Source organism: Vulpes vulpes, chromosome 12 (assembly GCF_048418805.1).
Source record: "Vulpes vulpes isolate BD-2025 chromosome 12, VulVul3, whole genome shotgun sequence".
Lineage (NCBI taxonomy): Eukaryota > Metazoa > Chordata > Mammalia > Carnivora > Canidae > Vulpes > Vulpes vulpes.
The window spans coordinates 9,854,356-9,868,700 of NC_132791.1; the positions used below are offsets into that span (position 1 = coordinate 9,854,356).

At 41.0% G+C, this 14,345-nt stretch overlaps 1 long non-coding RNA gene across 1 annotated transcript in view; it reads right to left on the bottom strand.

The window, feature by feature from the left end:
- Window positions 1-890: 890 nt before the first annotated feature.
- The window catches only part of LOC140594550 (uncharacterized), a 35,418-nt gene continuing 21,963 nt past the window's right edge, over window positions 891-14,345 (bottom strand). The window contains exon 3 of the long non-coding RNA XR_011995424.1: window positions 891-1,019. This is a non-coding gene — a long non-coding RNA (uncharacterized lncRNA). The remainder of the gene's footprint in view (window positions 1,020-14,345) is intronic.

Here is a 14,345-nt window from a genome sequence, read left to right on the forward strand (position 1 = left end):
CAGATTTATTTTCATTGTGAAATCGTCCGTCTGCTATGCAACAACAAATTAAGCTCCGGGTGACTATTCCCGTAAAACACGTCCTGCGCTCAGCGCTGCTATTATGGGGTGGATCGCCGAGGTAAAGAATCAATTAAAACTCTGACACATTAAATGGAGCTCAAAGACCTGTTGCACAGGTTTCCCCAGAGGAAAATAATCACGTTGCATTATGGTTTGGGAGCCGATCGAGGCAAGAGTCCTGAGACAGGTTCTGGGGTTTACCAGACAGACTTCGGCCTTTCTAAGTCATTTTCGAAGCGCCACTCGCAGCGTTAGGGCATCCCACTCTCCCTTCGTCCCGGGGCACCATGGTCGAGCAGGAGGGATTATCGTCCTGCGGGCATCCTTCTCCGGAAAACCGTAAGTTCCCTGGACACAAAGCATTTAAAGAAATGGTGGAAATATTGCGGCGTTTGTATTCATGCCCATTCTGGAATGGAAGCAAATGTCAAAGCAAGGAAAACCAGAGGCCTAATAAAACTGAATATCCTTTCTATTTTTATAATAGGGCTTTGCCACCCAAAGGGGGGTCATGGTTTAGAAGGTCTGTTTCCAAAGAAGTTCTAGGATTTCAAGGGGAGCCTCACAAGAGAAAAGGAGAAAGAAGGAAAGAAAGAAAGAAAGAAAGAAAGAAAGAAAGAAAGAAAGAAAGAAGGAAGGAAGGAAGGAAGGAAGGAAGGAAAGGAGGGAGGGAGGGAGGGAGGGAGGGAGGGAGAGAGAGAGAAGAAAGAAAGAAAGAAAGAAAGAAAGAAAGAAAGAAAGAAAGAAAGAAAGAAAGGTTAATGCTAGAATGGGAATAACAAAAAAATAAAATAAAATAGAATGGGAATAACGTTTGTGGTTGCACTGCTCAAACCACGTTTCCATGACAGCCGGTAGGAATGTTAATGTCAAGAACAACGTGTGTGCTGGGCCAATCCAGACATCTGTGTAAACCATCTTCGATCTCAGTGCCTGAGTAACTTCTGTGCCTCGACCTGAAAGAGGAGAAGAGATGTTGAAGTTCAGGCGGTGTCTTTTCAGCAGTGTGGCCTGCAAATGAGCTTCACAGCAATAAGAACCGGACGAGGCCCAAGCAAGGCGAGTGTCAGCAGTGACCATTGCCCAGGGGACAGGTTGCAGCCTGCCAGCGTCACAGGCGCGGCAGGAAACGGTCGGGGGGGCGGGGGGGGGGGGGGGGGGGGACCCAGCTAACCCCTGACTTTGCGGGCTCACTCAAAAGCAGAGAAAAGGCAACGCGAGGGTGCAGTGTAAATGTCACACTTGCTTTTAAGATATTTTTCCCCCAGGAAAGCGAGAGGGACAGAAAGAAAAGGAAACTCGGAGGGTTAGGACAAGACGAAGCCTGCCCGTTGACGTGCTCGGCTTTGGTTCAGAACAGGACATTTTTCAGAGGAAATGCTCTCATGGTGCAGGAATCCGTTCGGTTAGGAATGTAAACTGTGTGACAACTCTGTCACGGAGTCAACCGCCAGTAGCTCTGCTTCTTCCTTTTTTCAGGATGAGGAGGTGAGAAGGAGGTGGGAACCCCTCTTCTTAATCAAGTGCGCCACTCACTATAACTTTTCATAAAGAAAGACCTTTTGTGCTTTGCTCACATTGGTGCCCCGATCCTTGAGTTCCCCTTTATTGCTTGGGGTGGGGAGGGAAGAAAACTTTTTTACAGCATAATATGTACCGGGTGCACAAATGCTTTCCTAATCTTTGTGGAACAGAGGTCTCTCACAGCTACCGAGGGGAGCTCAGAATGTGCTGGCACCTTGGGATCTTGGGGTCTTGCCAAGGTCCTTGGGGCTGCAGGAATAGAGGGTGCCCTGCATTCTGGCCTCCCTCTCAACTCTTTCTCCTCAAAGGGGTACCCCAACCCCATTGAGTTCACAGGAAAAACAGTGCCCATTGCTTTAAAGGAAACCAAAAAAAAATATGCAACCTTTTCATTCCACCGAGAGGGGACTCTAACTTGCCAGAGAATTATAATGAGTTAGCTAAAGGCCAATCAGCAATAGACGCCAGGCATATGGATGACTGGTTCTAACTGGTTCTACTACACTGGTGTTCCCTTCCCCTTGTCCAAAGGAGTCGGTAGGCTCTTCTTCACCTCACCCACTCTCCATCTCCACTTAGCTCGTTACTCATGTTCAAAGCTTTACCGCATACACCACATTTTCCTCAAGGATAAAACTGTATTTAGTCCTCCTAGAGTCAATCCAGTTCCACAAACATTTTATTTTATTTAAGATTTTATTTATTTATTCATGAGAGACACGGGGGTGGGGGGTTGTGCGGGCAGAGACACAGGCAGAGGGAGAAGCAGGCTCCATGCAGGGAGCCCGATGCAGGACTCGATCCCAGGACTCCAGGACTATGCCCTGGCCCAAAGGCAGGTGCTAAACCGCTGACCCACCCAGGGATCCCACAAACATTTTACTGAGCACCTTCTCCGTGAAGTCCCAGACTAGCCCCCCTGAGATTCACAGATGAAGAAGACACAATCCCTGCTCTCAGATACGTATATAGCCTGTTACGATTAAAGGCATCTTCTAATTGTACTATGACAGAAATTCACCTGAACATATGGTGCTATTGAAACACAAGAGAAAGGAGAGGAAGACAGTCTGGCAGTTCCTCAAAATATTAAATATCCAATTATCACGTGACCCCGCAACTCCACTTTTAGGCATATACCCAAAAGAATTGAAAACAGGTACTTAGACAAACACATGTATACGCTGTGCTATTTACAATAGCCAAAGATGGAAGCAATCCAAATGTCCACCATCAACAGATGAACGGGGAAACAAAATGTGGTATATTCGTTCTATGGAATACTATTCAGCCATTAAAAAGAAATGATTTCAAGGTCACCTGGGTGGCTCAGTGGTTGAGCATCTGCCTTTGGCTCAGGGCATGATCCCGGGGTCCTGGGATCGAGTCCTGCATCGGGCTCCCTGCATGGAGCCTGCTTCTCCCTCTGCCTGTGTCTCTGCCTCTCTCTCTGTCTCTTTTGTGAGTAAATAAATCTTGTTTTAAAAAAATGGCACGAATTTCTAACACTGCCACCACCACAGCTGAGCCTCAAAAATTCTGCATTACTTAAAAGAAGCTAGACACAAAGGTCACTCATTGTATGATTCCATTTATGTAAAACATTCAAAATAGGGAAGCCTGGGTGGCTCAGTGGTTTAGGGCTTGCCTTTGGCCCAGGTTGTGATCCTGGAGTCCCAGGATCGAGTCCCACATCAGGCTCCCTGCATGGAGCCTGCTTCTCCCTCTGCCTGTGTCTCTGCCTCTCTCTCTCTCTCTCTCTGTGTGTGTGTGTGTGTGTGTCTCTCATGAATAAATAAATAAAATCTTTTTTAAAAAATTCAAAATAGATAAATCCACAGAGACCGAAAGCAGATTGGGGATGGCCTGGAACTGGGGAGCAGGGCAACAGGGAGTGACTGCTTCATGGAATGCAAATGCTCTAAAACTAAAGGGTAGCAATGGACTGCACAACATTGCAAATGCACTAATGCTTCTGAACTCTTCACTTTAAAATGGTTAGTTTTATATTCTGTAACTAAGAGGAGGGCTCTGAAGAACCCGGGAGGGAGCCAGGAAGCAAGCTTATAGAATCCATTGAGGATAGGCTCCTGCAAACTGGGGATATCTTTGGACTTCATCCTGGGACAAGTGGGATAGTCAGTGAGGAATTTTAAGCAGGTGGATGACCTTTTAAACTGGACATTTGGGGGATGCCGGGTGGCTCAGTCGGGTGAGCATCCGACTCCTGGTTTCCACTCAGGTCATGATCTTGCGGTCATGAGAATGAGCCCTGAGTAGGGCTCCTCACTCTGCATGGAGTCTGCCTGAGATTCTCTCTCTCTCCCTTCGCCTCTCCCCCCACTCCCGTGCTTGCTCTCTCTTTCTCTCTCTCTCTCTCTCTCTCCCCAAAATAAATAAATAAAATCCTTGAAAACAAACAAACAACCTAGACATTTTGAGTGGATGGCTGATAACAGTAGGGAGGGGCTGAACCCATGAAAACAGAATGTGCAGTCCGCTGGCCCAGGGAGAGAGCATAGCAGATATACCAGGATGCACACTACCTCCCTGATCATGTTTCAGTCAAGTGATTAAAACCATCTTCCACTAAATGTGAACTCAGAAACAGTAACTGGAAAGAAAAGTTGTGGGTGTTTTTTAAACAGCTAAAGCCCCTATTTTTGCACATCCTACCACCTTTGCCATCCAACAGATTTTAACGTAAAATTAACCTGCTTCCTCTTTCTCTAAAGATTACTCATTAAAGACTTGTCTTTGAGCAAATACTTCACCGCAGAAGAAAGGCTGGTTTTGATGAAAGCAAATTGCAGTCTGAAAATAGGTTTAGAAAAGGAAGTATGATCCAAAATTAATACACTTATTTTCTCAGTCTCAATTTCAGCCATGGTACCATGTCAAGAAATACGGCATGCTGTAATTTTTTTAATTTTTTTTTTTTAATGCATTACTCACTTTAATTGAAAACTATGCATTTACCTGTACTGGGAAGATTGTATCAGTCATTATGCATGGTATGTCATATTAAACAGCAAAATTTTAAAACATATATTAAAAAATTAGCATTCATTCACTCAAAATTCTCTACCCTATACATTTTATATTCACTCCAAGCTTAGGTCATTTATTATTTTTTTTTTTGATTTTTCCATTTGTTTTTTTTTTTTAATTAATTTTTATTGGTGTTCAATTTACCAACATACAGAAAAACACCCAGTGCTCATCCGTCAAGTGTCCACCTCAGTGCCCGTCCGTCACCCATTCCCCTCCAACACCCGCCCTCCTCCCCTTCCACCACCCCTAGTTCGTTTCCCCGAGTTAGGAGTCTTTATGTTCTGTCTCCCTTCCTGATATTTCCCAACATTTCTTTTCCCTTCCTTTATATTCCCTTTCACTATTATTCATATTCCCCAAATGAATGAGAACATACACTGTTTGTCCTTCCCCGATTGACTTATTTCACTCAGCATAATACCCTCCAGTTCCATCCATGTTGAAGCAAATGGTGGGTATTTGTCGTTTCTCATTGCTGAGTAATATTCCATTGTATACATAAACCACAGCTTCTTTATCCATTCATCTTTCGATGGACACCGAGGCTCCTTCCACAGTTTGGCTATTGTGGCCATTGCAATTTTTTTAATTTAAATTCAATTTGCCAACATGTAACACCCAGCGCATATCCCATCAAGTGCCCTCCTTAATGCCCATCACCCAGTTACCCCATCCCCCCACCCACCTCCCCTTCTGCAATCCTTTGTTTGTTTCCCAGAGTTAGGAGTCTCTCATGGTTTGTCTTCCTCTTTAATTTTTCCCTCCTTTCCTTCATGGTTCCTTTCATTATTTCTTATACTCCACATACGAATGAAGCCATGTGATAATTGTCTTTCTCCGATTGACTGATTTCACTCAGCATTGTACCCTCTAGTTCCATCCACATAGATGTAAATGATAGGTATTCATCCTTTCTGGTGGCTGAGTAATATTCTATTGTATATATACCACATCTTTATCCATTCATCCATCGAAGGACATCGTGGCTCCTTCCACAGTTTGGCTACTGTGGACATTGCTGCTATGAACATTGGGGTGCAGGTGTCCCATCATTTCACTACATCTGTACCTTTGGGGCAAATACCCAGTAGTACAATTGCTGGGTCATAGGGTAGCTCTGTTTTGAACTTCTTAAGGAACCTCTACACTGTTTTCCAGAGTGGCTGCACCACTTTGCATTCCCATCAACAGTGCAAGAGGGTTCCCCTTCCTCCACATTCTCACCAACATTTGTTGTTTCCTGTCTTGTTAATTTTAGCCATTCTCACTGGTGTGAGGTGGCATCTCATTGTGGTTTTGATTTGTATTTCCCTGATAGCAAGTGATGCGGAGCATTTTTTCATGTGTCTGTTGGCCATGTGTATGGCGTCTTTGGAGAAATGTCTGTTCATGTCTTCTGCCCATTTTATGACTGGATTGTTAGTTTCTTGGGTGTTAAGTTTGAGAAGTTCTTTATAGATCTTGGATACTAGCCCTTTATCTGATATGTCATTTGCAAATATCTTCTCCCATTCTGTAGGTTGTCTTTTATTCTGCTGACTGTTTCTTTTGCTGTGCAGAAGCCTTTTATCTTGATGAAGTCCCAATAGTTCATTTTTGTTTCTCTTGGCTTTGTAGATGTGTCTTGCAAGAAGTTACTATGGTCAAGTTCAAAAAGGTTGTTGCCTGTGTTCTCCTCTAGGATTTTGGTGAACTCTTGTCTCACGTTAGGTCTTTCATCCATTCTGAGTCTATGTTTGTGTCTGGTGTAAGAGAATGATCTAGTTTCATTCTTCTGCATGTAGCTATCCAATTTTCCCAACGCCATTTATTGAGGAGATTGCCTTTTTTTCATTGGATATTTTTTCCTGTTTCATTGAAGATGAGTTAACCACAGAGTTGAGGGTTCATTTCTGGGTTCTCTATTCTGTTTCATTGATCTATGTGTCTGTTTTTGTGCCAGTACCATACTGTCTTGATGATTAGAGGCTTTGTAATACAGCTTGATGTCAGGCATTGTGATGCCCCCAGCTTTGGTTTTCTTTTCAACACTCCTCTATTTGGGGTCTTTTCTGGTTCCAAACAAATCTTAGAATTATTTCTTCCAACTCTGTGAAGAAGTTCAGAGTATTTTGATAGGAGTTGCACTGAATGTGTAAATTGCCCTGGGTAGCATAGACATTTCCACAATATTTATTCTTCTAATCCATGAGCATGGAATGTTTTTCCATATCTTTGTGTCTCATGCTGTAACTTTTTAAAGGTAGTCAAATGGGATTTCTGTGTACAGAGAATAAAAATTTGAATGAAGCCACAAGGAAAATCTGATCTACTCCATGCTCACCAAATACTAAATTGAATGTGACGGATGGGGACCATACAGATTCCATCTAACTGAACTTTAGAGGAAATTCAAAAGGTCTTGATCTTGTAGTTAGTGTATCTGCCAGTCAGCTTCCCCTTGTCTTTTTAGAGTGACCAATGGTTCCGAAGAAAGCCCCAGGAGAGAGGGGTTTCCCAGACCCCAGACTTCCAGTACTGAAGCCAGAACATTTGGGTACCTGGTTTCACTGCACCCACAACCCCTTCCAAAATTCTTTCTTTTTTAATATTTTATTTATTTTTTTAATTTTTTATTTTTTTTAATTTTTTATTTACTTATGAGAGACAAAGAGAGAGAGGCAGAGACACAGGTAGAGGGAGAATCAGGCCACTTGCAGGGAGCCTCATCTGGGACTCGATCCCGGGACTCCAGGATCACGCTCTGGGCTTAAGGCAGGTGCTAAACCACTAAGCCTCCCAGGGATCACCCCCCTTCCAAAATTCTATCTTCTGGGCAGGATTGTTTTCAATTGGAAAGTAAAAAATAAATTAATTAATAATAATAAATAATAATAATAACAACAGCAGTGAAGAAGAGAGAGGGAAAGATGGGCATCATTTGGCATCCATCATGTAGAAAGAGCAAGATTGCAGGAAGTCAGTAGGGTGCAGCAGTCAAGGCTGCAGTGCATTCCACAGGAGCTCCGAGACTCGAGCTTCACACATGTGTGCCATGATAACCACGTGACTTTCACGCCGGCTACAAGGGAATGTCTTCTCACCCTCCAACTCACTCACTGAGCAAACGTCTACCGAGGTCCTTACTTACCATGCATGTGCCAGGCTTGGGATCAGGTGTTGGGATCCGGAGATGAAGATGTGTTAAGTTGGCCTCAGGAGTTGCTCACAGGCCAGAGGCCAAGTAGAGGAGATGCACTAAGTGACCATCAGATCTAACACCATGTAATTAATAATTAGAGCTCCCAGCTTCCAAGAACCAGACATTTATATAGATTGTCTGTCATTCTCAAGGTAGGTAAGATTATCCCCATTTTAAAGAAAAAATAAAATAAAATAAAAACTGAAACTCAGATTTGCAGAACTTGCTCAGGGCCACCCAGCTGGCAGCGGCAGAGGCAGGCTGTAATCCAACATTTTGAGCAAGTTTCCCTTGATCTCCAAAGCTCTGTCCATTCTACTATTCTCAGGTCCCTTCTCAGTGTGACCAAGGTTAAGATCAAGATCATTCTGATTCCTGACCTACTTACGCCAGCCTATCTTCGTCTTCCATCAGAGAGCAGCTATGTCTGCCCTTTGAATTGATAGCAAAAGTGCTGAGTTTTAACTATTCATGCTAATGACAGAGGCAGGGTGGAGGTGGAAAAAGCTAGATATTTATGCATAATTAGCAGACAATTGGAAACTGTTATGAGAGGTTGGATCAAGACAGCATGCAGAGAAGAACAATGAGGCTTCAACGCTATTGGAATTGGCCCTGATTTTCTTGGGGAAGACACTCAAGTCACAAGCAACAAGAGAATCAACAAAGTGGGCTTCATCGAATAAAAAACTTTTTTCCATCAAAGGACACGATCAACAGAGTGACAAGGTAGCTGATAGAATGAGAAAAGATATTTGAAAATTACATCTGACAAAACATTGATATCCAGAATATATAAAGAATGACAAAAAAAAAAAAAAAGAATGACAAAAACACAAACAACCAGATTCAGGTAAAGTACTAGAACAGACATTTCTCCAAGGAAGATATACAAATGATTAATAAGCACATGAACAGATGCTCAACTTCGCTAATCATTAGGGAAATGAAAATCAAGAACTCTAATGGGATACCACTCCATATTTGTTAGGATGACTACATTATCAAAAACAAAACAAAACTAAGAGAACAACAAGTGTGGGCAAGGATGTGGAGAAATTTGAATCCTTGTGCACCACTGTGATGTAAACTGGTGCAGCTGCTATGGGAAACAGTATGGCAGTCCCTCAGAAAATTAAAAATAGAATTACTACATGATCCAGCTATTCCACTTCTGGCTATATACCCAAAAGTATTAAAAGAATTGGAAGCAGGGACATGAAGAAATATTTGTACACCCACGTTCACAGCAGGAGTATTTACGATAGTCAAAAAGTGGAAAGAAACCCAGGCATCCTTGATAAACAAAATGCAGTATATACATACAATAGATACTATTCAGTCTTTTAAAAAAAAGAGAGAAAGAAAGAAATTCCAACACAGGGCATGACTTGCATAAAACTTGAAGACAATATGCTAAGTGAAATAAGCCAGTCACAAAAGGGGCAAATACTGTATAATTCCACGTAGGGTAGTGAAATCCATAGAGACAGAAAGTAGAAGGGTAGTTGCCAGGCACTGTTGGAGAGAAAGGAATGGAAGTTGGTGTTTCATGGGTACAAACTTTCAGTTTGGGAAGGAGTAAAAGTTCTAGGGTGGGAAGGTGGTGCTGGTTGCACAAAAATGCAATACACTTCATGCCATTGAACTATACAATACCTAAAAACGGTTAAAATGGTAACTTTCATATAATATATATTTAACCACAATTTTTAAAAGATGGCATGCAAAGGACGTGCATCTACAGACTCAAATTCCACTTCAAGTTCTATTTAGTGATGGAAAAAATATAATGTATAGAAAGTGTACCAATAGTTCAGTCAATTTTTATACTTACATAGACTGTTGAACTCACCACTCAGATCAAAATAAACATCCAGCCCTCCAGAAGGCTCCCCACCCTAAAGATAGTCACCATTCTGCCCTTCAACATCATAGATTTGTTTCGACTGTTTTTGAACCTCATACAAATGGAACCAGAAATTACAATGCTTCCTTGCATCTGGCTTCTTTTTGAGCAATTTATCTCTTTGAGATTCATCCTCTTTATTGTGTGTAGCAGTTTGTCCTTTTTCGTTGATACATAGTTTTCCATTGTAGAAATATATCACAATTTGTTTTTTATGCTATGATTAATGAATATTTGAGTTTTTTCAGTTTGCTAAGAATATTCATATATGTGTCCTTTGATGAACATAGGAATGTGCTTGTCTTTGGTATACACAGTGGCATGTTTGGACATAGATTTACTTATGTTTAACTTTAGGAAATACTGCCAGTTTTCCAAAGTGGTTGTAGCCACAAGAATTCCTGTTGCTCTGTATCCTCGTTAACATCACCTTTATTAATACTTTTAATCATATCAAGAGATGGGGTGGGGAAGGATGGAGGATCATGTGGGGGTCTTATCCCTAGTTATACTGAGAAATAATTGACATACATCACTGTATAAGTTTTTGGTTTTTTTTTTTTTTTTGGTTGGTTGGTTGGTTGTTTTTTTGTGTTTGTTCTTATGGGGGGGGGGGCAGTGGGAGGAGGAGAAGGAGAGAGTGAATCTTAAGCAGATTTCAGGCCCAGTGCAGAGCTGGGGCTCAATCTCACAACCCTGAGATCATGACCTGAGCCAAAATCAAGAGTCAGACACTTAACCGACTGAACCACCCAAATAATCCATCACTGGATAGGTTTAAGGCATATACCCTGATGGTTTGATGTACCTACAGTGTGAAATGATTACTACAATACATTCAACTAACATACATCTTCTCTTAAATTCAATTTTAAAAAAGAAAAAAGGAAGAAAAAAAAGACAAAAAAAAAATTTTCTCCTTGGGATGAGAATGCTTAGGATCTATTCTCTTAATGTCTTTCCTATATATCCTACAGCACTGTTGGCTACAGTGATCATGTTGTACACTACATCCCTAATATTTATTTATTACCAGAAGTTTGTACCTTTTGACTCCCTCCAACTACTGCTCCCTGCACTGTCCACCTCTGATAACAGCTCTGATCTTTTTTCTACGAGTTTGTTGTTGTTGTCCCTTATCAATAACTTTTTTAACTAACAGACTGTCTCTTGAGCAGTTATAGTTACAGAGTTCCCATACATCCCCTCAGAGGATCATGAGGTTTTAACTTGCATTAGCCAAATAAATAATGATACTGAGCACCTATTCATAAGCAACTGACATTTGGATATCCTCTTTTCTGAAACAATCATTGCTGTCTGTTTTTTTTTCTTTTGCTGTCTATTTTTAAAATTAGATTGTATGTCCTTTGTTTCTTGATTTGTGAGAGCTCTTTATATATGCTGAGTATGAGTCGTTCATCAGATATATGTGTATTGCTAATATTTTCGACTAGTCTGTGGTTTGCCTTCTCTGTTAATAGTACTTACGATGCATAGAAGTCATTCATGTTAATGAAATCCAATGTATCAAGCTTTTCTCTTATGGTTTATACTTTTTTGTATCCTATTTTTAAAAATCTTTGCATACCCCCAAGATCACGAAGATATTCTGCAATGCTTCCTTTTAGAATCTTTATTATTTCATCTTTCACATTTGTATTTATGGTCCATCATGAATGTTTGTACATTATGTGAAGGGTGCAGTTTCTTCATTTTCTTTTCCTTTTTTTGAAAGTAGATACTTTCTTCATTGATTTCCTGTTGAACATTTGGCATAAATCAAATGAGCATATATGGATGAGAATGTTACTGGGCTCTATTTTATTTCATTGGCCTATTTGTTTATCTAGGTATCACACTCTCTTAATTTCTGTAGCTTTATAATAAGTTTATACCTGGTAGTGGAAGTCCTCAGCTTTGTTAATCTTCTTCAATAATGCCTTGGCTATTCTACATCCTTTGCTTCCATATAAATTTTAAAACAAACTTGCCAATATCCACTTAAAAAAAAAAAGAAAGAAAGAAAGCTTCCTGGAAGTTTTATTGAGTTTGCATTAAGTCTGTAGATTCATTTAAGGGAAATTCATATCCTATCCATCCTATGTCTTCCAACTCATGAACATGGTTTATCCCTCAATTTATTTCATTTTTCTTTAATTTCTCTCAGGAATGTTTTATGGTTGGCTGTATACTGGTCTTCAAAATCTTTCATTGGAGTCGTTCCTAGTTATTTTGTGTTTCCTGTATTATAAATTGTATTGTAAAAATTTTTTCTAGTTGTTTGCTGCTAGTATGTAGAGGTATAAACGTGTTTTGTACATCGACCTTGTATTCAGCTCCCTTGCCAATTTACTTATTTAATACTTTATATTAGATTTCCTTACATTCAAAACATACAATCTGTGAATAAATACATTTTATTTCTTCCTTCCCAAGATTCATATCTTTTTTTAAAAATGTCTTAATAAAGTATAGGCTTCCATGAAATAAAACTGGCCAATTTTCATTATACAATTTCATGAGTTTTGACAAATGTATACAGTCATGTAGCCATTGAGATGTGGTATTTGGCTGATATTTCCATCAGCCAAAAAGTCCTCTCAAGGGCCTCCTTGCAAAAAAGATTGGAAAAAAAAACAGTCATATTGTTTGCCCCTTCCTGGGCACAGAGCAAAAAGCTTGAGTTAAGTAGCATAGGGTTGCAGAACACAAGGCAGCTAGATTCTCCGGAAGAAGAGTGGGAGGTGAAGCTTCTCCACGAAGTTAGTCTTCAATCCTACTTGCACGCTAAAATCGGCTCTTAAAATACTGCTGCCTGGACCCAACCCCCAGAGAGCCTGATTTACTTCATCTGTGTTGGAGCCCAGGCACTGGGTATCTTTTCAAATAGACAAGGTGATTCTCATGTGCAACCAACGCTAAGAACTTAGTAGGCTAAAGGCAGGAATTTTTGCAGATGGAAGACAACTTTTTTAAAATTGTAAAAACCATATGGCAGCTGTCACTGAGGGAAATTACTTAAGAGGAGAAGAAGCATACGTAATCCTGTCTTTGTTGCACAGCAAATATTCTCAACATGCAGACATATTTTTGCACAACTGTGCTCACTGTGGTGATGCAATTTTACTTTGTTATTTACCATTTATAATGAATTTCTTGCTTATATCCCTTCATAAGGGTAGTGGTTCTGAGTGTGGGCTTTGGAGTTAGACACACCTGGATTAAAATCTAAGATTTTTGACTTGCCAGCTGTGGGTCTCCAGCAAACCGTTCAATATACTTGAACTTCATAGACAACTTGAGAGGTAGGAAGAATGGTACCTACCTCATAGGTTCACTATGAGGATGGATGTTTGTAAAGAAACAACAGGAGAACGACTTGCCCACTTTAGGCTCTCTATGAATGGTTGCTGTTACCACCATTGGAACAAGTGAGGTTATCGACTGAATGGAAGCTATTCTAGGGCAGTAAATGTAAATAGACCAAGGGCTTGGGAGATAAAGGAAAAGATCTCATTTCCCCTCAGCAATAAAGACTCAGGCATCGTGAGGAGTTACTTGTGTGTGTGTGTGTGTGTGTGTACACGAAAGAGCTGGGAGTCCAGGGCTCTGTGGGGTTCAGTTCCCATGGTTGAGCATGATTCTAGGGGAGGGAAAATTGAAGAGGGCCCCTGAACCACTTGTTTCAATGGCAACACCAGACACCCACAAAAGCCATTTAGAATGGAATGCAGAGGCCCTTGAGGCAAATTCTCTTGTTTTCTTTTCTTGAGGCTAGAGAACCATACTGACTCTAAGGAGCACAGAGGAAACATCCCTGGGGTCTTGGACTTATCACAGGAGGTCAGGCCCTGAGGGTGAAAGAAAAGCATTCTTAGGCAAATGGGGTGGGAGTATCAGGTCATTCAATCTCACAGTTAAAAATAATAGGGGCACCTGGGTGGTTCAATGGTTGAGCGGCTGCCTTCGGCTCAGGGTGTGATCCTGGGGTCCTGGGATTGAGTTCCACGTTGGGCTCCCTGAAGGGATCCTACATCTCCTTCTGCCTCTTTCTCTGCCTGTGTCTCCGCATCTTTCTCTGTGTCTCTCATGAATAAATGAAATATTTTTTTAAATAAAATTAATAATAATAATAATAATAATAATAATATAGCAGTGCCTAGGTGGCTCAGTCAACTGAGCATTCCACTCTTAATTTCAGCTCAGGGTCGTGAGATAGTCCCCCCCCCCCCACCTCCAGGATCCTTCAGGCTCTGTGCTCAGCAGGGAGTCTGTTTGAGGATTCTCTCTCCCTCTCCATATGCCCCTTCCCTGACTCATGCACTCATGCTCTCTCTCAAATAAATAAATCTTAAAAATATAATAACAATATACATTCACGGAGAGGACCATTCCAGGCACTCCAATCAATTCAATTAAATTAAGCACTTAAAAAATTTTTTTAAAAATAAATTAAGCACTTACTCCTCACAACAGTCTCATGAAGTAGGTATTGTTAGTAACCTTGTTTTACAGATGAGGAAACTGAGGCATAGAGCAGTTAAGTAAACTTGCCCAAGGTTACACAGAAAGTAGTAGAGTCAGGATCGAAAACCCAGAGATGATGCTCTT